The sequence below is a fragment of the Aedes aegypti genome, chromosome 3, assembly GCF_002204515.2.
Source record: "Aedes aegypti strain LVP_AGWG chromosome 3, AaegL5.0 Primary Assembly, whole genome shotgun sequence".
Taxonomy (NCBI): Eukaryota; Metazoa; Arthropoda; class Insecta; order Diptera; family Culicidae; genus Aedes; species Aedes aegypti.
In genome coordinates this window covers 66,834,242-66,860,538 of record NC_035109.1, presented here as the reverse complement: position 1 = coordinate 66,860,538, position 26,297 = coordinate 66,834,242, and the positions used below count along the sequence as shown (strand labels likewise).

The window sequence follows — 26,297 nt, the reverse complement described above, 5'->3', positions numbered from 1 at the left end:
CCGGATATACGTCGGCATCGCGTGATTTCCCCGACACCAGTCGCAATGACCCTGATTAGAAAACGGTCCCTATCACACCTACGTTGGCTCCATCTAACGTCCCGTGGTAACAACTGTGACCATTGACCATAAACGCAAATGACGATCCCAATCAGATTACTACGGCGTTATCGTGCGTTTCCATTGCGGCACACATTTGACCGGGGCTACCTCAATCCGGAATGGCGGAACACGTGACGAACTTTTACAACCCTACGAGGCCGTCACCGTGACGCTTTGGAGGTGCCCGTCCAGGGTCAACCTCCGACGGAAATCGAACGTAGATAGCTACCTACCCGACCAGTAGAATACAACAGAATTGCAACAAAATTTGTTACTTAGTTAGCACTAATAAAACAATATTATAATTTTGGTTAGTTAACATTGAAATAACGATTGTTTAACAAAGTTTATTTTACAATATTTTTTTCTCTTTTCTATCTTTGGTTTCCTTTCCATTTTTTTATTTTCTGTATTTTTTTTGTCCATCCATATGCAATGCTCTCAGATTCTTTATATCAAATTGTGTTATAATTAAGTTTTAATACAAAAAAGTATTAATAGGTTTTTGGTACTTCTATCAGCTTTAAGTACTTCTAACGAAAATGAAACAAAATTTGATATTGGTAACAAATAATAAAAAAAATGATACACCTTGTTGCAATCCACTAATCGAGTTTCCACCAGAAAACAAGGAAATGAGGACACGGTTCGCTTAACGCTTCTCGCTGTAGAACAAGGACATAAATCGGCCGATAATTGGACACCACAGTGTCGCTACCGGTGCTGTTCTCTTGAAACAAACTCCAATTTCAAACGGCGATAAACTTTCGGTAATTCGATTCACATGCTCCCTAATTATCAATAACCGCATCAGACAAATTGAATTGGGTGCACGTGTTCCCTCGTCGCCGAGAGTAATCCGCGTGTGAACTTGAACTGAATTTATCACGTTCCCATTCTGGTTGGCCCCAAATATTGGAAAAACAAACTAGCCGTCAGGGCGAATTTATCGACAGATGCAACGTGATCTAGATTTTGCGGGGATGCACCCGACACTAGGTGGGAAAATACGGAAATGGGACCGAAGGACAAACCGATAGCTATCCACACCGTGTGTAAACAAGTCCGTCCTGATGATATATGTGGGGAAACAGAAAAAGTACAGTGCTGTCCAAACAAAATGGTAAATTTTGACATGCTCTAGCTTTTTTCCCTTACAAGCAATAGGGTTCTAAATAAACTTTCTCATTTTTTTTACCAAACGCTTGACATTACGTCAGATAAACGTTTACTAAATTTTCTAATGTTTCTATTGGTTCAAATAAAAAAAAAACAAATTCTTTTGTTTTTTTAGTTTATGCCAGACCCCTAGATTTTTACTCAAAATTTAGGTGAATTATATTTTTCGTGCATCTCCCGTTATGTCAGATGAAAACAACACTAGTGTCAAAAAGCAAAACCACAGAGGGTTTCTGCCTGCAAAGTTAACGTGAAACATGATCAAAAGTGTCAATGCTAAAATATTAAACCAAGTTAATGTTTAATAATGAATCAGCTGTCATTTCAGCAGAAAAATTTCAGGAAGGAGGAAAAACAAAAAATAATCACCTAGTTTCTCACTCTCCGACAGGGGCAGAGACAAATTTGAAATACTGTGATTACAAAATTGAACATAATTGTACTTCCCTGGAGAAAATTTTAGCTCAATTGCTTGTAAGGGATCAAAGCAAGAGCATGTCAAAGTTGGCCACCAGTCTGTAAAGAAATTGGCAGGCACTGCTATTAATCCGAACAGCACTGTACGTTTGCGGCATGTGGACGTCGCCTCATTTTGGCACCGATTCTGGGTCGTGCGTCCAAGTTTGCCTGATGAAGAAAAAAAAATTGGGATAAAACGCGTGAGCAGGCGGGATGTTTGTTGCTTTTTCCCGAAAATATTTGGTGCAGGAAAAACACTGGCTCCGCATTTTGGATGTCAGAGGAAGATGACACCGCTGAAAACCATACTCGATCGAAAATAATGGCTTTAGAGAAAATGCACTGATTTCAGGGAAAGCTGAAGATGTTATTGTTCTTTGAAGATAAACCTTAATCTGAAGTGGATTTTGCTGGAATCCGTAATCAATATTCTGTTTCAGTCATGAAATAAATGTTGATATCAGGCATGCTCGTGGCTCTTATTTTGATTTTCTTAAGGATTTCAGTTCAAATGTCAGAAAAATTTAAAATAAATTCTTAAAAAAAAATACAAAAGGAACATTTGTATGAAGTGTACGAACAATACTTGGTGGTATTCTAGGATGTATAACAGAGATAATTTGAAGACATCCAGGACAATTTTTTTTACATTCACAGGCGAAATTATCTGTTTTTTGGAGATTTTGTTTGGAGATTATTTAAGAAAATAGATAGTGGAACACCTTTTTGAACTCCAAACTTTGTTGTATCTCAAACAAGTTTTTGTACACATACCTGAACTGGTAGAGCAGTAAATTCAAAAAATCACCCTAAAATAATTTTTCAACAAATTTTTCTGAAAATGTTAAGAACTATTGTGCATCTACATATCTATGTTTGAGGGAAAATATATAGGGGTTATTTGGACTTTGAGTTTTTTGTTATAGAGGGGGTCTCCTGGGTCAAACGATCAACTTCCTCTTAATCGCTGACAATTCCAAACTATCCCAAATGTAGTCGATTATACATTACTTGATGCGAAAGTCATGATTTAGTTGATTTGAATCATTGGAGTCAGATTCTGAATGCGCTGGATTACAATAAAACAGTATTTAAGAGCCCATTCATCCTAGCGTGGAAGCTCGCTGCATCGTAACTAAGGCGAGCGGGGTTGCATGAATTGCAAGACAATCGGAAAAAGTTGCACAGAACAGACATCAGAGGTCAACTTTTGCAAAAATCTGAAACCTAAGTGATTTCCCGTATGCATCTTGCTCAAGGTATGAATCAAACTTCATTCTCTTCTTCTTGGCATTGAGTCCCTGCTGGTACAGAGCCTGTTTGACTTTTGCATCAATTAAAGTATAATTGACTACATTTGAGTTATTTTTTTTTTTGAATTTTCAGTGATTAAGAGGAAGTTGACCGTTTTTTGACCTGATTTGATCCAGGAGACCCCCTTTATAACTCTAGCTTTAAAGTCCAAATGACTCCCTAAATATTTTTCCTCAAAAATAGATATGTAGATGCACCATTCGTGGAATTTTCAAAAATATCGTTTTGAAATTGGGGCCAGGGTGATTTTTTAAATTAAATTCTTAGCCCGGACCGGAACGGGTTGAAATTCAACAAAAATTTTGAAGAAATCCTTGAACATATTTTGGGAGGTTCATTTGGAGTGATCCTACGGAAGAATCTCCTATAATAATACCTGGCAGAACTCCTAAAAGAATTGCTGAGAACATTCCAAGCATAATCTCTGGGCAATTCTTGGATAAATGCCTGTAAAGAAAAGACAAATTTTTAGAATAACCAATGGAAGATACTCTTAAGAAAATCCTGAACAAAACAAACAGAACTAGAGTAATCTCTATGAGGATGCTGAGCCGAAGTACATTAGACCGAGGGTTGTTAGGCCAAAACACGCTAGGCGGAATGAATCATTAGGTCGAAATAGTTATTAGGCCAAATGAAATAAAAAAATGATGTTAGATAACAACTTTCATAATTCATCATTTAATGCCAAATTTTTACAATGTACTCTGAGATGATTGAAGGGCTTTATATTAAGATTTGCTGAACTAAGAAAGTAATACCAATTACGTGATATGAAATGTGCCAATAATCAATGTATTGATGAATTTTAAAGACAAGCATATATTGAAAAAAATGGAAAAAATTCGGATTAAATCAATGCAACTTTGATGCCAACAACTCTTTGAATTTGAAGCAAAATAACTCGAGAGAACAACCAATGTTTATAATTAGAAAAAAATCTATCATGAAATCGTAAGTAGCCATAACTCCAACAATAACTATGAACGCTATAAAGAATAGCAAATTTGAAAGAAAAACTACTAATAAATGTAAGAGCAAATTTCCATCCAGCGTTATGACAGTAAAATCGAAGAAACAGATTTATTAAGACTTATTATTTATTAAGGTATAAAGACAATGATTGTTACAACAGTGTAAATCGAGAACCCTTCCAATTTCAACAGAAAAATTTTAGATCTTCGATGAGAACATTGACGCTCAGCTACCACGATTATCATACCTGTTTTTAATTATGATTCGTGGTTTACGGCTAACCAGTCGAGTGGAAGTTTGACAACTACCGAAAAACTATACATTACATATAGGGTCAGTGTTCCCTTAGTGGACAGTCCCCTATAGTCGCACTAGTGGCTTTTTACGGCCGTTTTGCTATGAATCTTTTCAAAATATTTTTTGACATGAAGATCAGGAGCTATTTATCTAAGTACCATTGATACACAGCTGGATTTTGTTCAAAAAATGATCGAAATAATTAGTTTCGCTTAAAATATGAGCTCCCTTGCGCCTATAGTTAACCTATTGTTCCTATAGTAGCACTACTGAGAGAAACTATTTTTTATTATACGAAATAATTAATGAATTGAATACTTTTTTACATCAAACGAAAGCTTTTGATCCACACTTTCAAGGAAAAATATAAAACCTTTGTAAAAATACGGTTTTGATTAGTATTTTGCCAACGCCGTGATGCTAGTGCTACTATAGGAACAGAAATTAGAAATAGTGCTACTATAGGCACATGTATTCCTATAGTGGCACAAGCGATAATAAATGCAAACATATGAGTTTTCGCAGTTTTCATATTTTTCCCACAAAACCAAGATAAAAAGCTTTCAGGTGATGTAAAAATAATGACGCTAGCGTTATTTTTCGATTTTATACGAATATTTGTTCTTAGCTATGCGGCTATTGGTACATCGACCCTACTTTGTAATTGGATTAAATGGACAAATTGATGTGAAGTTTTGCGAAAAAGTTACACATTGAGCCCACTCAATAGAAATCTCAGCCAGCAACGCCGTTGGCGAGTGTAGGAGCTTAAAATCAAATTTAATGAAGAGTTCAAACTTCGGAAGTATACTTTAATAGCAGAAGTTTTTAATAGTTCACTTGGCCGGGGGTTTTCAAGAAGTTATGCATAAGTTTGTATGCGATACAGAGCTCTCCATTGATCTAAACAAACATTTCTACTGGATTCCAAAAAGGTTTTTACAACGGTCCAGATGTATTCAGTGGCGTAGCTAGGGGCGCTATACTAACATACAATTCATAGGTGACTAATCAAAAGGGCTGGTAGCGGCTAAGTATTTTAAAATATAAACTAAGAGGCCTCATGCCTGAAAAACGTGATCAGAAAGAGACCGATCAACCACGTTTCAATGAAGATTCCTCAGACAACCCACCCGCCATCTCTCAGAGGGTCTTTCTAAAATTTCTGAGAGGATTTCTTGTGTCGTGACGTCAAATATTACTGTATTTTTTAATTTCCTGAGAGTGAAATTCAGGTGTTTCCTCCAGTTAATAATTCAAAAATTTCTTCGGAATTCGCTGAGCGATTCCTTCAGAAATTTCACAAAGAATTCCTCCCAGATTTTTGTTAAGGATACCTTGAAGAATTCATCCAGGTTTTTTTTTTCCAAAGATACCCTCAGAAATTACTCCAGGGATTTATCATTTTTTTTTTTAAGGATGTGATCTTTCTCGGCACTCAGCCAGCGATTTTTCCATAGAATTCAGAAATAACTCTAGAGGTTCTTCGAGGTGTTTTTTGAATTTCCTTTTATTTTCATTCAGAGTTGCTTCAATATTGCAACTAGAAAATTATCTATATTAAACTTCGAGAGATCTTTTCCAAGTTTCCTTTTCTTCAACAGTTTCTTCCAAAAATGCTCCAAAAAGTTCACAAAGTATTCATCCCTTAAAAAAACGGGGGAAATTTCTAAGCTAAATCTCAAAAATATCACTGATTCTGATAATAGATGATAATTTCCTACAAGAAAGAAGTCTTTTAAAGAACTTAGGATTTATTCTACACTCTTGAGAAAGTCTTGGATAAGTGTCCCGAAAAAAAGGATGAACCCAAAATTTTCTGTAGGATTTTTAAAATAAAATCCCTAGAAAATCTCGAGTGGAATTCTTGAAGGAATAATAGGAAGCATTACTCTACCATTTTGTGGTGTTTTAGCTCAAATGAACTACTTGATTGAAGGATCAATTTTGAATTTACTTCAAAAATTATCCACGAAATTTTGGAAAGGACTCAGTATTTTTGGAGAGATGTATGAGAAATCCACGGTTGAATTTATAATTTAAACTTCTGTAAGAATTCCTGTTAGATTTAGTGAAATAATCCTTGGTAGAATCTATGGAACAATTTATGTTATAATCTGTAGGGTAATTCTTGAAGGAAAGGTTCTAAAATGACACAAAGAATACTGAAAAAATAACTGATCTCTTCAAGGAATTTTTGTTTGTTTTCTCAAAAAAATCTCTACATGATTTTTTTCAACCCTGGAATATCCTATGTATATTTTTTTAGAAGAACTACTGTAGGAATATTTGTCTAGTTATTAGCTCTGAGATGATAATTATAAAACTGGTAAAACTGAGAGAAAATTACTAAAACAAATCTTGTAAGAATTGAATATAGTGAATTGTCCTGAGAGAATCACTAGATAAATCTTTACAATAATCTCTGGAGGGATTTTTGGACGAGTCTTTGAATGTATTCTCGATCAAAGCTCTTGAACTCCTGAGGCTGTTCCATGATGAATCTTCAAACCTAAGGAGTATGCGTAGTAATCTTTGGAGTACGAACATTCATTTTAAAAGACATGGAGACCGGCTTGGTTTAGAATATGGCTCAAAATAGAAATGGTTCCAAAGCAATACCTTAGGCTCATGTTATAGAGGGCCCCAGGATATTCGATGACACGAAGTTCTGTTAACAATTACTGTTCTAAAAGGCTTCAATAATACAGGGGCCCCTGTAATCTTCAAACCTGATGTTCCTTTCCTATTTTCATTTTACACTGTAAAAAACTGAATTTCTATTGCTATGAGAAATATTTACTATAATTCCGGGCCCCTAGAGACCAGGGGCCTGGTGCGGACTACACCTACCGCACCCCCTAGCTACGCTACTGGATGTATCATCAAAACCATAAGATTTTTCGGAATAAGAGTAGAATAAGAATATGTCAGCCTAATGAGCTGGTATTAAGCTACTTATTTTACTAAAGAGGTTCCACAGATATCATAAGACATAATACTCCTATGAAGTCTCCAGAAAAATCCTCCACAGGAGTCCCTTCATATGTCTGCGCAGCAGACATCATTGAAGTCTTTGCAGGAGACTTCAATGAAGTCTTCACAGAAGTCTGCGCAAAATTTTCTACGGAATTGTCCTAAGAGGTCTCTGAGGAAGATTCCAATGGACTCTTTACAGAAGTCTCCGCAGTAGTCTCCATAGAGGACTCTGCATGAGATTCCAATGGACCAAGACAACCAGAAGCCGTATAACAGTTTACGAATAAAGTCGTTCATTTCTACAAATTGCATCACATCCACACTCCATGGTGGATGAAATCACTTGATCGATGAGTTTCCTCGCATTTCATTTCCTTCCGTATACTTTTACAAATGTATGAGGTTATGGCTTTCAGACTTAAATAAAACTCAAAAACGGATTTTCGCTTATTTAAAACTGAAAGCCATAACCTCAAACATCAACATAACAGTTGCACCTCCAACATACTGGTACAAAGTAAGTCTGATTGACCGGTAGCGGCCGTGAAATCAACTTTATTATCATGAGTTAAGTCGCATAAGACTACAGATTAATTCTCAATAAACTCGCGTTGAATAATATTTTTTATAACATAAATCATTCATATATATCGCCTTCAATTTTGCGTAGTACGTATCAGCCCAATTAGTCTCACCAGAAAACCATGAAAACATTACCTGTCACAGCTCATTTCTTTTCACTGAGTTGTACGCCACCTAGAAATTAATAAACAAGCTTGCAAGTAACACTCTTATCAAGTTTGAATTTCTACACGCCCAGTACACAGTTAAGAAATCGGAATTCATTTGCCCGATTGATGTCTCTTTATAATCAACATTGCACAGTAATTGATTTGACCTTGTCACGAACAATGCTAAGACAATATTTTAACTCTTTAAGATATAATACAACATAGAATTATGCAAACCTGAGAGAGAGCAGACAGCTCACTGACAACTGGCTTGTTTTTTTTTTTTGGTTTTTTGATTTCTTCTTCTCATGTTTGGGTGCACAATGGTTCGGAGAGCACAAATTGGGTCAAAACCATAATCACATTCCATTTGTTATCAAAAAGATCATAAAATAAAAAAAAATCAATAGCAATTTGTGTCCAATTGACAATATTTAAATAATCAACTATTTAATATGCGAGAGCACAGGAAAACAACTTGAATTTTCAATCATATTCAGTTTTTGTTTGGCCAAATTTTGGCGGTTTTTCACACTTTGCCCTTCGAATGTGCGGTTTTCCAGTGACAGTTGATGACAGGTTCCCTTGACTTTTGGGAGCTCGCAATCTAAGCCAGCTTTCTCCTCTCTCTCAGATGCAAACATGTATTCTACAATTGATTGGCGAAATAAATAAATAGAAAAAGATTTCAGATATGTACCTTGGAGACTACTTGCAAAAAAGTTTGGCGTAATCCAACACAAAATCTGTAATAGTGAAATTTTAAAAGACAAATCTGACAAAGATAGTGCGGGAATCTTCCTAGTGGAACCTCTAGGAATAATTAATTGGAAGAAAACATGGTGTAAAGTTTGGTAAAATTTGTGGAGGAAATCCTGTACGAAATTTAGAACGAATCTCTGAAGAATACCCTTACATATTTTCTGAAAATCTATTTTAAAGAAATCTCCATTGAAATATAAAAATATCTTACCAGGTGGAAGAGTTTGCCATAAAAGATGGTATTTTTAAAATCTCTAACTCAATAACTTTAAAAAAGGCAAGAAATCTGTTGGAAATTGTCTGAATTACTCATGTAAGTACAACAAACCCTTTTCAATGCTTCTCATTGAAGAATTTGGAAACTAGGAGCTAAAAAACAAATTTTATTTCATCTCAATCATACAAATTTCGAGCATATAATCTCAACACAAAAGCGTTAAATCAGTTCAGCAGATCATCGATTCCCAAGAGATTCTGCACCAACATAGGTTTTCTGCGCTGACACGCAGAAAGTATGTTGATAACTTTTCAGATTTATCAGTGCAATACCAACTGATATTCTTGAATTCACAATTGTGGCATGACTTAGCAACAATCATCAACAACACGTACAAATTTCAATGACGGCCTGCTTCGCCTTAACCCTCCAATCCAATATATTCGATCCAAGTATCATTTTTCGTTATCTAAAATTGAATTTAACATGGCAATGATGTATTTTTATTCGCAAATTTATGAATTTTGGCTTTTGTATTTTTTTTTTTTTTTAACGTCCCTATCATTTTTTTTTATTTATTTTTGGAGCCTCTCCTGGGTACCGTAATTTCGGGTGAAATTGATCATTTTTCAAGGTTTTTCTTGTCTGTTTTCTTAAAAGTTGACAATGTCAAACAACTGAATGCAGGAAAACAAGTACAAAGGTGAGCCTCATTGGCTCATGTAACGAAATTTTCTAACAAATGTACCTAAAATAAAATATCGGGGGATCTTATTTCGGAGTGAAATTGATCAATTGTCAATGCGATTATTGTTAGTTTTGAAATCAACTCTACATACCTAATTTTGGCCTCCTGAATCCGAATATGCTTGCCAAATTCTTAACAATACAATATTTATAGAAATAATGAATAGTTAAATTTCAAGAACTATGCGGAAAGCGCCTAAATGTTTGCAATTTCCTAAGGAATTTCCCGATATCTAACAGAAATTCAATTATTTCAATCAAATGAGCAAATTAATACATGTTTTGGTGATGAAATCTGGTTTGGGGATATATCTTCAGCATCCTTACAAACTTTCAGGTTTAAACCATGTTCAAATGCTTGTCTAGAACTAGAAGTTTATGGATGTTTGTCAATACTGCACCGTACATGATTTTTAAATTTTACATTATTTTAATAGAAATTAACTTTGTTTAACGCAAAAAGCTTCACAACACACAATTCTACAATAGTTACGACAAACAACGTTCGCTCACTGCAGGTTAAATTGATTTTTTTGCTCCTTTAGGAAGATATAAAATCGTGTGACACGGTGATCAATTTCACCCTACTGATCAATTTCACCCGAATTTACGGTACCAATTTTTGACAATACATAATCAAAACAGGAGTGTTTGCACTACTTTGGAAAACAAAAAAAATCTTTTTTTTTTCTAAAACATATTTTATTTTCTGTGTAACTAACGGCAAAAGCGATTAGAAATTCCTTCAATTCCTCCAGCCTTTTATTTTGTGATAGGTTCTGTGATTGTAGAAAATTATAGAATGTTCAAATGTTTGTATTACTCGTTGAAATAGACCCAATCATTTGTAGGTCATAAAATCATACAAGTCTTCCTACATTTTTAAAAAATACAAAAATGTTTCAGAAGTTGTTTAAAGCTTTCCTAATACGCGTGTTATGGCCCAGGGCTAAGCCTAAAATAAAATCATTTTGATTTCCAAGCTAAGAAAAAATACACAAATTTTTAAAAGGTAAGGTATCCTGTCTAAAGGCGGTGTTGGGTACTAGAGGGTTAACAGAATTTTTCACAGAAGTCTCCAGAAAAGTGGAGTCTTACTGAAGTCTCCGCATAAGTCCATGCAGAAGACTCCAGTGGTGTCTCTGCAGGAGTCTTCACAGAAATATCTGCAGAAGTTTCAACAGAAGTCCCCTCAGAAGACTCTGCATAAAACTCTAAAAGAGCCTCTGCAGAAGACTCCAATGAAGTATCTACAGAAGTCTTCAAAGAAGCCTTCGCCGAAATTTCCAAAAGAGACTCCAATGGAGTCTCTGCTGATGTCGCCACGAAAGTTTCTCATACGTTTATGAGGAATTCTTCCTAGGAGTATCTGCAAAAGATTCACATTGGGTCTCTCAAACCTTTTTGGAAGTTTTCAAAAAAAAAAATCTCCGCATAAGTTTCTACAGAATCAGAACTAGGCTTCTTCAGTCTCATCAGAGGTCTCAGACTCAGACTCTGCAGAATTCTTCCTTTCTGTTGTGGGAATTGACTCCATTAAATATTGCGTAATTCTGAGCCATCGTCTATTAGCTTCATGGGATCGCTTTTAACCCGTATAGGCCTGAGTGAAAACAAAAATACTAAAACCCTCACCACTCAGCTAATACTTAACGAATCCAAATAATTTTTTGTCAGTATGCTGGCCCCCATATCTAGTTTCTAGAAGTAGCCAGAGGAACTCGGGAATACTCCATTAGCCGGAGTTATTGCGGTGGGTTACTGGGTCAAGTCGGGTAGAAAAAGGCGATTTGTTGGGACATGCCAAGTTATCTTTGTTTATTTGCAATGGCAATCATTTTAATTTGCATAATTCAGTAAGATCTGATATTCAACATTATAAATAAATAGTTTTGCACCGTTTAGAGTGTACCAGATGCGGCCATTCGGATTTAATATCCTAAAGAACCGGCTCTAGATTTGTTAGGTATTAAACCGTTTCAAATCTCTATAAGTATAGATCAAACGTAATAGTTCACTTGAACGCGTTTCCATAAGCTTGAAACATACGTTAAGATACAAATTGTGCACTTTACCATAAATTTCAGGCATCCTGAGGACCCGAAAATGGTTATTTGTAGGATAGATCAAATGCAGTCGACATAATTATTCAATTTAATCGATTATCAGAAGGTTTACGCTGATGCAGTTTTTCTTAAAACTGCTTCATGTAGTGGCCACATTATAGCCGATTCTGGAAATTATCTGTGACTTGAAATTTGCCTACCTCCAGGGGCACAGAAGAACAGAATCCTTGTCACCCGACCTGACCCAGTGATCCACCACAATAACTCCGGCCACATGAACATTCCCAAGATCCTTTGACCACTTTTAGAAACTAGATATGTGTTCGAGTATACTGACAAAAAATAATCAAAATCCGTTAAGTATTTGTTGAGCGGTGTAAGTTTTAGTAATTTTTCTTTCACTCAGGCCTATACGGGTTAAACAAGTCCTATTTAGTATAGCATTTGTTAAGCCAATGATGAACATGAAACTTCTCGATTCTAATTAAACCTCTAGTACCCATCAATAAAAACAACCCTTACCTCAATCATCATCGCTGGGAAACGCATCGCAACGCATACCAAATGCAACGCTAAATAATTGTGCAATAATATTTGGTTCATTATCACATAACACCGGCTTCTGTGCGACCGCCATTCAGTGCAATCTGTCTGCCACCGCCTTCGCCAGCTTACCGCCAACACAGAGGTCCAGTTTTTGAAAAAGCTGTCAAAAACCCAATTTCCAAACATAGGTTTATGTTGAAAAGTAATGTCAAACATTCAGCTACAACATCGGATAGTTAAGCACACACACGCGAATTAAGGTGAAGATAAATCGAAGCCAAACATTAAATATTCAAGAGCACAAATCTGGAGAACCAAACATCCGTTTAAGCTGAAAACTTAATCGATTGGTCACTAGCTGATGGTGACCAGTCGATTAAGTTTCCAGCTCAAACGGGTGGTCGATTCTCCAGATTCGTGCTCTGGAAAATTTGATGTTTGGCTTCGATTCGTCTTCACCTTAAAACATAAACATATTTTCCATCATAGTATTAAATCTTCGAAATAGATGAATATTGAAAATGTTTTATTTTCATCATCATTTTCAATATCTAAACCACAGTGCGCCAATCAAGCCCCAATTGCGGGTGCTGGGAACCTGCGAAGGGTTTTTTTTTGGAAAGTCGTCATCGCACTCATTGATTGCAACTGCACCTCGTCGCTGTTTGGTGACGACAACAACAATTGCGACGACGCGGCAACAGTCACGCTAAATTAGTCACGCACGTTCGCCAGAAGTATATCGCGCAAGCGACGGTGGAAAAAAATCTGTCGAAACGTATAATTTTGAGACTGGAAAATTTCACATGAACGTGATGCAGCGCAAACCACGTTTTCGAAGTGAAATAAGTGAGTGATTGCCAAGACACTGCGATGCCAGTTCTCCGAGACATATATTCGTGAGCTCTTGAATGAGGTTATATTTTTATGATTGTGGTGTCGGAATCCAATTTCGGAAAAACGAGGAAGAACGGAATGTTTTAGCACGTGATTAGCTCACATGCTAGCGAACGTTCTGAGCGTTCAACAGTGTTCACCGTTATATTGGAATGACTGTGGGTGGGAAGAAGGCGTAACTAGGGTTTCCCAACAGTCATCGGTAGACAGTGTGGAGCGACAAAACGTGTAATGCCCTGAGGGATTCTTTTCCGCATTCGGGTCGGTCATGTGGAGCTCGAAATATTTCACATGACTGCGGTCGTCAACCGGATTGGCCGGTGCAATGGGTTTGCCATCAACGTTTTTGGGTGAACATGTTTTATTAACAAGCCATCTAATATGAACTCTTAAGATTGAAGTACGTAAATACAATTCTTTGCATCTGTACTTATTTCCGAAAATCATTGCTTTATTTTGCATTGTGCGATTTTTCTGTTTTATTGATATATTTTTCAACAGCTGATAGGAAAATTATAATATAAATTACTGACCGAGTTTATATACAGAATGCAGTTGCAATTGAATGAATGTATTGTAGAAACTAAATTACCGTATCAATTTTAATATTGCTCTCCACATAAATATAAAGCATCTTAATTAATAATCCACTTCTTCTTTCTTTTCCGCAGGTATGTAAAATATTCGGAACACAGAATCTATCATCGCCATAACATGATGTCTATTGTATGGAAGTTGTTTAATCATATTTGAGGCTAATACAGAGGATTGTAAGTACTATCATGAAAATACTCAACTTTGATTTATCGTTTTGGTTCAAATTATGAGCAAACAAAAAAAATGTATTTTCGTTACGTTAGCTTATTGTTCTTATGAGAACTTCAACAGTTATTAACTGAGAGCTTTCTTCGCAAATTGACCATATTTGCATTCGTATATCGTCTGGCAGGTACAAAGATACACTATGCCCCGGGAAGTCGAGAAAATTTTCCACCCTTAAAATATCCTCCACCAGTGGGATACGAACCGACGACCCTCAGCTTGGTCGCACGCAATCTGTGCAAGCTATGCATCTGCACTTCGATTACGCTCTTGACCGTTTCCCGCTCTGTGCTCTTGCACTATGCGCAGTCTGCCAGAGGTTTGCTCTTGCACGTTATCTTCATCCGATTCTCTCTCTCTCCTTCCGTCTTTCATCCGCTTATTTCCTTCTTGCTTCCTTTTCCTCCTGACTTCCTCCGGCGTCGGAGGTTGTCACCAGTACCGGTTGGGGAGACGTCCGCACTAATCGTGCTCCGACGACCAGACGACCTCTGCCTCTCGGTTCGCTGCTCTTCCCGCCAGTTTCTCTGCAATATAGACGTTATCTTCACCACCATATTGTTCGCCAGATTCCAAAGGGTAGGATCGCTCATCATTTTGCTGCCTGGTGCCTCTCCGCTGATAGCACTCGGCCGGAACTCCGTATCTCCTACTGCTTCTCAGACCATGAGCGTTCGGCATGATCCTTGTAAGTGCGTTGCCTTCGTGGCTAGTACTTCCACCTACTCCAGCATTTCGCCTAATACTGCTAGGATAACGTCATCACCAAAGCCGACGATCTAGACGCTCATGGGTAACTCCAATGATAGGACACCGAAGTACATCCCATTCCATAGAGTCAGACACAGTATGGACCTTTGCGGAACTCCCGCCGTTACTCTTAACTTCCTATCGCCATGACCACTCGATAAGCGTCCCCCCATGGGTTGGCGTCAGCTGCTCGGCACAACTCCTTGTAGCACTCAGACTTTCGCAGCGTTATCTCGCGTTTGAAAGCAGCTATGGCTGCTTGGAATACGACCTTTCGCTCCTCTTTGACTTCTACGTTCCTTGCTCTCTGGCTTTAAGGCAAGCAGCGCAGAGGGCGTTGAGTCTCTCGTTCCACATCGATCGTTGCGGGCTCCCGTTTTCGTGGCATCCCCAATTCTGTAGCGAATCGCCAGGTGATAGCTATGGGTTCATGTTGCCCGCCAGTGGTGGGCTACAAATTGTTTGGTCGATGATCGACTCCCGTTCGGCTTTCCGAATTGTGCTAACGGTGCCTTAGTTGTAACCTCTGGCATTGGTTACCCTGCTACCCCACTCCATGGCCCATGCATTGAAGTCACCTCCAATCAGCACTGGTTTTCGAGCAACTAGTTCATCGATCAACTCCTCTAACATCCGACTAAATTCTTCGAGCGTCCATCGTGGAGGTGCGTAGCAGATGCAAAAGTAAATTACGTTGATTTTGAGCTGGCAATCACTTCTTCAATAACGCTATTATCGCAACGTCGCACTTAGTTTCTGTTATCGACTGCCACAACAGGTGCTGTGTGGTGTCGCATTTATTCAGGTTGATCTGCGTTACCTCCGCATCTCATCGGTGGCTTATCTGCTCGTGTGACAAGTCTCAGTGGGCATATCGACCAACCAATTCGTTCTTGCCTATCTCCACCCGTTTGTGCATCGTGTTTACTGGTAGCCGAATCGTCGCTGACAGTGTGCCGTCGTTCGACTTCCTCAGACGGATTTCCATGGCCTCCCCTTCAAGACTGCATTGCTTACGCAGCTCCTCACTCACCTCGTCCACGGTTGTTATCTCGTCCAGATATCTGCACTCAAAAACTGCTTTCTGAGTAAGTGCTCTTACGTTCGCCATAGATTTCGTGACTAGCTCATAATAGGCCGAGCTCTTGATCGCTGGATCGCTCTTAGCTCAAACAGCATCTCCCCTTTCTGGGTTCGCCGCGTTCTAACCACGTTTTTGCGAGGTCCTTCAGGTTCAGATCGTCCTTAACTTTGAAGGATATCTGCATACGTTGGTAGGTCGTTTGCCTTAACAAGTATGGCATTTTTTTTCTTTTTCTGTTTCTTTTTTTTATCTCCGGTGTTCACGACGGTTTGCTATCCGTCATCGTTCTCGTCCTTTCCTTGCTCGTTGGGATGCTTTTTTAAGACTCCCCCTTCTCCTGGTGACTCTCTGTCTCGCTTCTTCGTAGGTTTATCACCTCGGGGTCCTAAGCTTGTCAGCCGCTGCTTGCTCTGTAACCTATTTCAGTGCCTTTTTGGCAAGGTCGGCTCTCATCCTCAGTGCTTTCTGCCCGTTCATGGCAGCGTTGACAGAGGTTTTGATGCTCGTCAGCTTGCTCTTGATCGCGGTATGCACATTGTGCCGTGGTCCTTCACGAACTGGATGAGTTCATCGACCTTATTCTTCACCTCCGAGTGATTCCAAGCAACAGCACCAAAATTTGGTAAATTTTTAAATTCATTTTTTTCTATTGAGCTGAAACTTTGCACAGTTTTCCAGTTCCATCTAAATCGTCATTTTCCGATATCAAATCTTCAAGTTGAGTCACGACTAACTTTTCAAAAGGGTGTATGTGAAAATGGTTCAAAAATATTCAAAAAGCTGCACAGCTAAAACGGTTCGTTCGATTGTTAGACAACTAAAGAAACAAAGTTAGACAACTAAATAAAGATTCCAAAAAAAATACACACAGTAAAAAAAAATTTTTTTTTTGCATTAAAAAACATAATTTTTGACACAAAAACTCAAATATCTCAAATCCCTATCGGAATACCAACGATTGATTTTTTGAGGGAAAACGGTCCATTATATTAGCTATCTACCATAAAAATTTGGTGATGGTAAACCAATAAACAAAAAAGTTATGACATCTCAAACATGTCACAATTTTCACATTTAGTAGAAAAAAAGTTTTTTTTTCGGTGTAAATTATTACGGGAACCGCAGTTTGTTGCTGATTTTATTGTTAAGGGCCTTGCGTGAATTAAACAAGTCGTTTTCATGTATTCATTAGTATTATGTATATTATATGTATAAATATTATATGTATATGTATATATGTATAAATTAAAATGAATTAACAGATTACACGAAAATATTTTTTTTTTTACCAGGATATTTTTTTTAGAGTATGATCGATGAGTTTCTAAATGTTATATATAAACTTTAAAAGTTTTGGATTTGGGTATGCGTTATGAGATCATGAAAACATTTTATTAATACTTATTTATTTATTTATTGTTATTCAATTTTTTTACAATATCGAACACTTTTGCATCATTATCAGTACAGTTCGAGTATAGTTTTGCTTTAATTTTATTTTCTGACAATGGAATGAAACAGTGAAATTTTTGGGTTCCTTGGATCGTTTTCGCGTTATTATATTGCTCGCTGAGCTCTGATGCCGTTAATTCGTACTCTTCAGTAGTAGTAAAACAAAATGATAATTTTGTTAAATCTTCTTCTTTTCTGCGATTCGCCCAATCAAATAGTTCTTTTGCAGTTTTAATTGGATGCTCACGTTCTTTGGCTAAACTTGCTCTTGTGGCCATGCGCTTTATGGTTCCTCCAATAGCATCACAAGGACCTTTGCCATGTGACGTAGCAAAGAAATGCCATTCTGCATCAATTCCGTACTTTGATTTAAATTGACGTAGGCTCGAAAAATTCTTACGGTTTTTGTACTGCGATGCTGCTCCATCAGACATGAAATATATCTTTCTGATTTCTTTATCCTTATCAACGCGTAAAAAGTTAATCATTTTGGCAATGAACAAATTTACAGATACTGAGTCGTGTCTTAAATCTTCGGAAATTACAATAAAACTAAAATGTTCAATTTGCGTACTTCCATTGAAATAAATAACGAATGGATGAATTGTAGCTTGTTGTACGTTCCAGTGATGGGACTGCACTTCATCTTGCAATACAAAGCTATAGTTTTCAGAAAAATCACAAATGACTAAAAATTCACCATCTTGTAATGTATTTTTCGCATTTTTTAAAAAGCGGGATTGCTCTGTTTTAATAAAGTCGTGAGGAATTAAACTTTCTAATTTCAAGCAAAAAAATGACACAAACTCATCTACAGGTTTTACAATAGTTTCTAGGTCACACCTATCCGTGGTCACCCATTGCTCAAATGATAACTGATCAATATAATTTTCTTCAAACTCAGCGAATAAAGTATTTTCCAATGATGAAGAATCTGGACAATCCGAACAAGATCGGAGATAGCAATTTGATGTTGTATTTTCACACAAAAGACTACCAGTTAACGTTTCAATATCCTTTGATAAATTGATTCTTTTCATGCATAGTTTAGATTAGGTTAATATTTTCGTGTGTTGTGCACACACAAACATTATGTGTTCCTGAATTGGATAGAAGCTTGCATTGCCTTGGACGAAGGCTTGCAAATGAGGAAAAACCTACCTTAATATTTTCGTTAATTTCCTTGAAGCGTATATACGCTTCTTTCAAAGTAGTCATCATTAATCATTTTTGGATTGCTTGACGCTTTCCATCTTTTTTTACAGATACATAATCTTTTTGGCCAGGCATAGCTCTACTTACTTCATCGTCTTCAAAATATTGAATTATTTTTTCTTTTGTCTCATCTGTTAATGAAGTACTCGACCTAGCATTTTTGGTTGCAAGACAGTTATTTTTGAATTGTTTTGCCTCTTTTGCTGTATTTCTATTGGTTTTGAACTCATCAATGGCATCTTGAATAGACCACGAGCTTGGCAGCATCGACAAAATCAATAATTTTTCTTTCCTTGTCGTGGCTAGATTCGAGAACCTTTCCTTCATATTCATAATTACCTCATCGTAGTCTGTATTTTCCACATCCTCAGGTCCTAATTTGAAGAGGTTTCTTCGTACAGCTTCGTTGATTTCACGGTATTTTTTCTCGGGATAATTGACGTAACCCATCTTCGTCCATTTAATCGGAGTCACTTTTATTCCAGCTATCCCTTCGTTGAAGCGTTCGATGTTGACCTTCTGGATGCACTCATCTTCTGATTGATTCGTTGAAACAGATGTCGCTGATGGTACCGTGGCAAGACTATCTGCACTTGGTACTTCTGGTAACTCCTCAGTTGTTGTCGATGCATCTAGTAATTCCTCAGTTGTTGTTGTTTTCGAACTTCCTGCAACCTAATCCACCGATGATGTACAGATTGCCCGTTTGTCAACGTTTAAACGGACGTACAAATGCGTAAATTTGTATTCAATGTAGACATTGGAGCATAACCAGCCGTTTTCAGTTTATCTATGGTGCTTTCGGTGAGATTTCGTAGCTCTTTCGAACACTTTTTTTCTGCAAACGGCCTGCAACAGTTGAGAAAGCGACTACTCATGTTGCTCGTTAGATTTTAATAAACAAAATCACTTTAAAGTTTTTACTGACTAGTTTGGTGTCGTTTGCTTGACTGAAGAAACATTTTACAATTAAATCTTTTATAACCATAGTGGTAGTATATTTTTAGCTTTTTCGTGTGTATGTTCATGGTATGTACCTATCATGTTTTTGATGTTGTTGAAGTTACTCGCTTTCTCCCAAATATGATTAACAAAGTCTATTCTCTACCAAGGCGGGTCTATACCTGTATAGAAAACTTTTTTTGTAGCTTTTGTCTTCAATATTAGATTTCTTATAGGTTTCTTTTATCAAAAGGTTTCAACACTATTGAGAGAATTTTTCTTCAGTTACGTACAATAAAAAATATGACACTATCAAGACTTTAGATCACAACACTGGATCGCGTCTAACTTTCTAATAGATGCTATAATAGTTATGAATAATTAAATAAAATATCATGAAAACAACTTGTTAACCTCATGTGGTACCCTTAACAAAAAATTCAGCAACAAACTGCGGTCCTAAAAAAAATTGACAATGAAAAAAAAAAAATTTCACTAAGTGTCAAATTTGTAAAATATTTGAAATGTCATAACTTTTTTGTTTATTGGCTTACCATCACCAAATTTTTATGATAAATAGCTAATATAATGGACCGTTTTCCCTCAAAAAATTACGTTGGTATTCCGATAGGGTTTTGAGATATTTGAGTTTTTGTGACAAAAATGATGTTTTTTAATGCAAAAAAAAATTTTGTTTACTGTGTGTATTTTTTTTTTTGGAATCTTTATTTAGTTGTCTAACTTTGTTTCTTTAGTTGTCTAACAATCGAACGAACCGTTTTTGCTGTGCAGCTTTTTGAATATTTTTGAACCATTTTCACATACACCCTTTTGAAAAGTTAGTCGTGACTCAACTTGAAGATTTGATATCGGAAAATGACGATTTAGATGGAACTGAAAAACTGTGCAAAGTTTCAGATATTTTTGAAATGGTCGATCAGAATCGACTTGCATGCCTCCGTGGAATCCCTCCTCCGTAAACCTTGAGTTTTCAGATTGTTTCCCTCCTTTAGCAGCGTTGTTGCTCGATTTCGGTGTGTACACTGGACTCTGAATCCCTAATACTCCTTGTGGTTTTTGTGTCTCACATTGCTTCGAGCTACTACTATACGTCGGTAGATTCTTCGTGGTATGCACCGGAGATCGTGGCATCTTACCGCTTTTCTGGAACGCGCTTGCGTCCTCGACTCCTTCTGTGTTGAACTCCATTGTATCGGCATTGTTTTGGAAATTCTCCATTTTAGTGGGTCGATCGGAATTCCACCATGGGGTACCCCTTGTAGTTGGGTCATTGCATATATTGAGTAATCCAAGATCAGTACTATTTAAGTATTCCGTCAGACTGGAGCCTCTCAAAATTATATCTGAGCTGCCCCAGATGATGTGATGAGCATTTGCAATCACTGCTCACAATCCGTTGGGGATGGTTCATCATGTGGTAAATAAACCGAACAACAGATGTATTTTCTATTGAGATCACCGACAGAGACATCAGCTCTGACAGCATATGCATCTCTGGTAGTTATCTGGGAAATGAGTGTTACAACGATTGCGTTATTAACAAGCTCGCATGCACAAGACATGGCACGCGAGTTTGCCATTTCATGTTTGCTGGAAGTAGCAAAAACTGAGTCCACAAGATTACCTGAATAGAAGTTTTCCTTACGAAAGTAAGGTCATTGAACTAGGGTCTATTGGGCTGCATAATTTTGCATGAGTCTGCAAAGGTTGATCGTTGCTGTTCTTCTTCTTCTTCTTCTTTCTGGCGTTACGTCCTCGCTGGGACAGAGCCTGCTTCTCAGCTTAGTGTTCTTATGAGCACTTCCACAGTTATTAACTGAGAGCTTACTATGCCAATGACCATTTTTGCATGTGTATATCGTGTGGCAGGTACGAAAATACTCTATGCCCTGGGAGGTCGAGAAAATTTCCAACCCGAAAAGATCCTCGACCGGTGGGATTCGAACCCACGACCCTCAGCTTGGTCTAGCTGAATAGCTGCGCGTTTACCGCTACGGCTATCTGGGCCCCTGTTGCTGTTATTTTTTGTTGAAGATTGACCTAAGCTATTCTAACCGTTGCCATTTACCAAAACTAAGCAAACACATGGTTGTAGCACAAGAAGGGCACAATACTGTAGAGGATGCCCTGGTACTCCACAGGCTCCGTTAACGGTTGGGTTTTTAAGACCCCCCTAACCATTCTTTCCAAAGCACGGTAAGAATGAAGTCGCATCACACCATGAATTAGAGGTCACCTGTGAGGTAGACTTTTACCATCGGAACAGGCAATCCGTAGTGTTAATTCTTAGCCAATTGAAACAATCGCTACCGAAACGACGCGGCCATAGATCGGTAAAAGGAGGTTTATATTAATGATTAACTCCGAATTTGGATTTTCTATGAAATCTTCTATTTATGCAATATTGGAAATGCTCGTTGAAAGGATTCCATCTTTGAGCCGATAGTGTTCTAGATAGGTAACACAGCGCAACAAAAATGACATGTTTGCGTGTCTCAAGGATCAAATTATGTGTATCTAGTAGATTTGGGGTTGCTGAATCTGATTTAATTCTCAGAAATGTTCCAGCACGTCACAATTTTTAGCTACAGGTCGCCAATGTTGCATAAAACACTGGTTTTATCGATGTGATCTTATTCGCCAAGCATGCCATTTTGCACTTTCATTTTAGACATAATTTGGTTGAAATCGCACGATTAAATTTAGATTAAACCGATTTTTTCAACATGCTTGCTGTCTCCATAGAAAATTCTTCGTTTCTCTTATATGGAAAAATACATACAATTTTCCGCATCGAAAGTATTGTAAACTTTGTTGATAAGTATTGTTATACACATAAAGTTTGAATTCTGTGACAAATTAAACAAATAAATTGCCTTACAAGCTGGCTAAAATAGACAATTTTGGCATTTTCAACAGCCAATTTCTCAAAAACTAGACGTGCTATGATATTTTTGAAAACGGCAATGGACTAAGCAACCCTAAATTGAGTGTATAGCGGTATTTTGGTGCTTGAGACAAAAACGTGTTCCGCAGTGTAATTAATCAAGAATTTGTGTTCATCAGAGCTTAGTAATTCCTATCAAAATTCTTTTTTTCATGCTAGTTAAATTTATACTACACTCACATGCACGATGATACCTATTTTGTTTGAAAACGTTCAACTTATCTTGCCATATAGCAGAACACACCACAACAACCGAGAGACACTCAAAGGTTAAGGAACTAAACACAGCAGAACGCACGAACGTAAGCTTGTTTTATTGGTTTTTCTTCTCCCCTCGGTGCGGTCGGCGACCGGTACGCTGATTTTACTCAGCACCCTAGAAATGTTTCAGAAACAGAACAACGTTCCATTCGGTTTTGAAATTGATCTTAATTACCCAAGACAAAAATAAGTGCGATGTATTGCACGCAGTAACGAAATGTGTAACATGAAAAATTATTCTCATTCCATGTTACAATTTTTCATGCCCTTACTAGGATAAGGCCTGCTTATCAGCATGGTATTCTGTAAATACTTCCATCGTTATCAACTGATAGCTTTCTTTGTCATTTAACCAGTTTTGCATTGAAATTCGATGTACACAATGTCACACACGAAGATGCTCTTTGACCTGTGAAGTCAAGACAATTCTCAACCCGAAATGATTCTCAATGATCACCGTGATCACCACCCTCTGTAATTTTCTCGCTGCAGTTATTCAGTCCTCTAATGCATCATAAAATAGTTTCGGTAGAAATTTGAATTTATTCTATTAACTTTGAGCTGGCCCGAATCGTGCGCAGTTTTGCGTGAAATTTTCGAAGCGTGCATTCGATTTTGTTTCGACCTTGAATGGTTTTATTATGTATTTCGTTTCCTTTTTCTCTTGGGGAGACTACTACCTCCATGCGCGTGGAAACGCTAATAAAACATACAAAACAACAACACCGCAGCCGGTTTGCCGGTCTGTTTCGATAAATGGTTTGGTTTAATAGGTTGCTGATTTTTTTTCGTTCAATGAGAGATTTTTGTATGTTGCTCGAATCGAACGGACACTGTATTGATTCTTGAAAAAAAAAGGTTCTTTGGAACCAAAATGTCTGTGAAATAAAACACAAAAAATCAACGTATGTTCAGACTGTTTAGTATTGAAGTGTTGACTGAAAACTTCCTTTGATATTATTTAATCAATTTAAACACGGTTTGATTAAGTTAAAAGTTTCAGTCCCTCAATAGAAGCCCTATTTATTTGAAAACAAAACGACCACAAATCAAGAATTCCTACATTGACAACCCTATGTTCTTGTTAAAGATGTGTTGGGCACCCGCGATCTCATTTATATGGTCGCAATTTTTGATTTTCTTCGCTTGTCCAGTATAAAAGTTTCATTCTACTGTGTTCTCTTCTCCAGTTTTTTTTCTGTGTTTTGTCCCCTGTATGTTCCGGCAGACGAATGCCGGCAAGAAATTGGTACCAACGCCACTACACGTTAATCGCGATACCACGATAGGTATATCTCGCGGATGTGCTGCAGAAAACCCTAAACCCAATCCTCACCATGTCCTTCCTTCCAAAAATTGTGACCATTGACCTCGAGTTGCCACGAGTACCCTGGCTCCACCCCATACTAATCTTAGTACAAAAAAGTGAATGATTTGTAAACAATACAAAAAATGAATTTCGGCTCCGTAAAGCGTTAAACGCGATTGAGGCTCAAATAAATGAACTAGAAAAAAAATAATTCCTACATTCAATAGGGGAACTTACGTATTCTCGGCAGTCTATGCAGCTGGACTTTTAAAAAGGCCATTATACACAACAATTAAGCAAAAGAATTAGCAGGAGACACCTGAAACACACTTGAACACTCTTTATTCATTGGTTATTATACACAAAAAACTATTTTGTTCCCTAAATCATCTATTTTTCCTCGCCAAAGTCACGAGGCACTTGTTCTTTTATCGGCAATGCAATTACTATTGTCGGCAACTAAAATGTTCTCTTCGGCAATCCAAAACTGTGTAAAAACGAGCTTATGTATTGGTTACTTTTCGCATGTGTTGACAATGACTGAAATTAAACGTCACACATTATGTTCTACTGGTTGAAAGGACCTATGCAGAAAAATACAGACTACACTTAAAAGAGCGTTGCAGTTATAAATACAGTAACAGAGAATCAAATTGAATGCACAACGCCACTTAATTTGAGCAGATAAAGGCGCAGTTCACACACTACGTAACGCTTTAGTGAGTTGAGAAGTAAGCTTAAATGTTGCGGCTCATACATATTTTTTTCTCATACGAAGACCGTTACGGAGGGGGAAGGGGTTCGAAAAATGAAAAGTTTAGCGTAACGTCATAAATGGACGCTGCCTAAATTCATTTTCATTTATTTCATCGAATATTTTTTGTATCAAGTCTCACTGTGACAGCATTTCGGCTGTGAAAATTGACATACCATGGTTATAAACTTGCAGCAGGTGCGATTCTAACCAAGAACCAACCAAACAAACAAGAAATTGCAGCGTGACGTCATTGTTAATTGGTTCATAATATTGTGCTCTGCAAGGAAAATCCACGGAACGGATAATTTGGATTTCAGAATTGCGTTTGAATTGCGCGTACCGTTTTGACTCTTATTCCGAACACTTAAGGCCAACAGTGACTTCAAATGCATCTGATGGGCATAAATTGGCTAATATTTGTGTAAATTTTAACTTATTCGCAAAGTCTAACTGTTAGCTGTTGGGTGTACCGATAATAATGTTGATTAAGTTAGTTTTAGTATTGTTTTACGTAAGAGTATGGAACATCATTTTGATTCAAATGCCGAACAATGCGTTCATTCTGTCTCATATTCCGAACACTTTGATTCAAATTCCGAACAGCACGAATAAATTCGCTCCTGATCCACACCATCCATCCGCATTCAAACAACACGCATGACTTTTGTCGTCACGAAAGGTAGAAATCACAAAAGAGAAAAGGATGGACACACCGTCCTCTGGTTAATGCCGACGACTGTAACTCATTACTTGCTACACACTGGTTTCCTCTCCTTTGAAAGAACTGAAAACAACGGCACCAGTGCCTGTCAAAGTTTACAGGTACTGTCGTCGAGAGTGACATTGGGCCAAATTATAATCTGAAATATATCAGCAAGCAATGGGAATATTAAAAAACTTTAATGTAGTATTCCTCACGGCATAACAATAAACAAAGCAGGCTCTTACTGGTCTAAACTCGAATTTGGTTGTAAACATGTGACGTCACTTCTATCGTACTATATACCATCAGGACCACTAGATCATTCGATTTCACAAATGTGTTCGAGATGGTTAGGAATGACGTCATCAAGTAGCTGTCAGTTTTCGGAATATATCACCTTCTCAATATTGTAACCGTGGTAATCCTTGAAATTATCTACTACTACAGTCGAATTTCGCTCTTGGCACTATCTTTAAGTGGGCTACGTTTCAATTGGGCTCCCGTTAGTTGGGCTATGAGCCTTTGTACGTGCCATAAATTCTTTTGTTCTTTTGACTTTTACTGTGCGCCGTGTGTTCATGCTGTCTCGCTCTCTCTCACGGGCAACTTGAAAACAGGGCGCACAGTAAAAGTCAAACGTTTTATAGCATGCGTAGGCTCATAGCCCTCCTAAAACGAAGGCAAACGTCATTTTCTGACATAAGACGCAATTTATCAATGTTGATAGCTCCTTTTTTTTTTTGTTTTATGTTATTTGACAGCT

The 26,297-nt window shown here is 37.4% G+C and overlaps 1 protein-coding gene across 1 annotated transcript in view; it reads left to right on the top strand.

The window, feature by feature from the left end:
• Positions 1–26,297, top strand: part of LOC5574464 (protein fem-1 homolog CG6966) — a 257,589-nt gene that overhangs the window by 25,225 nt on the left and 206,067 nt on the right. The gene's annotated exons all lie outside the window — the stretch shown is intronic.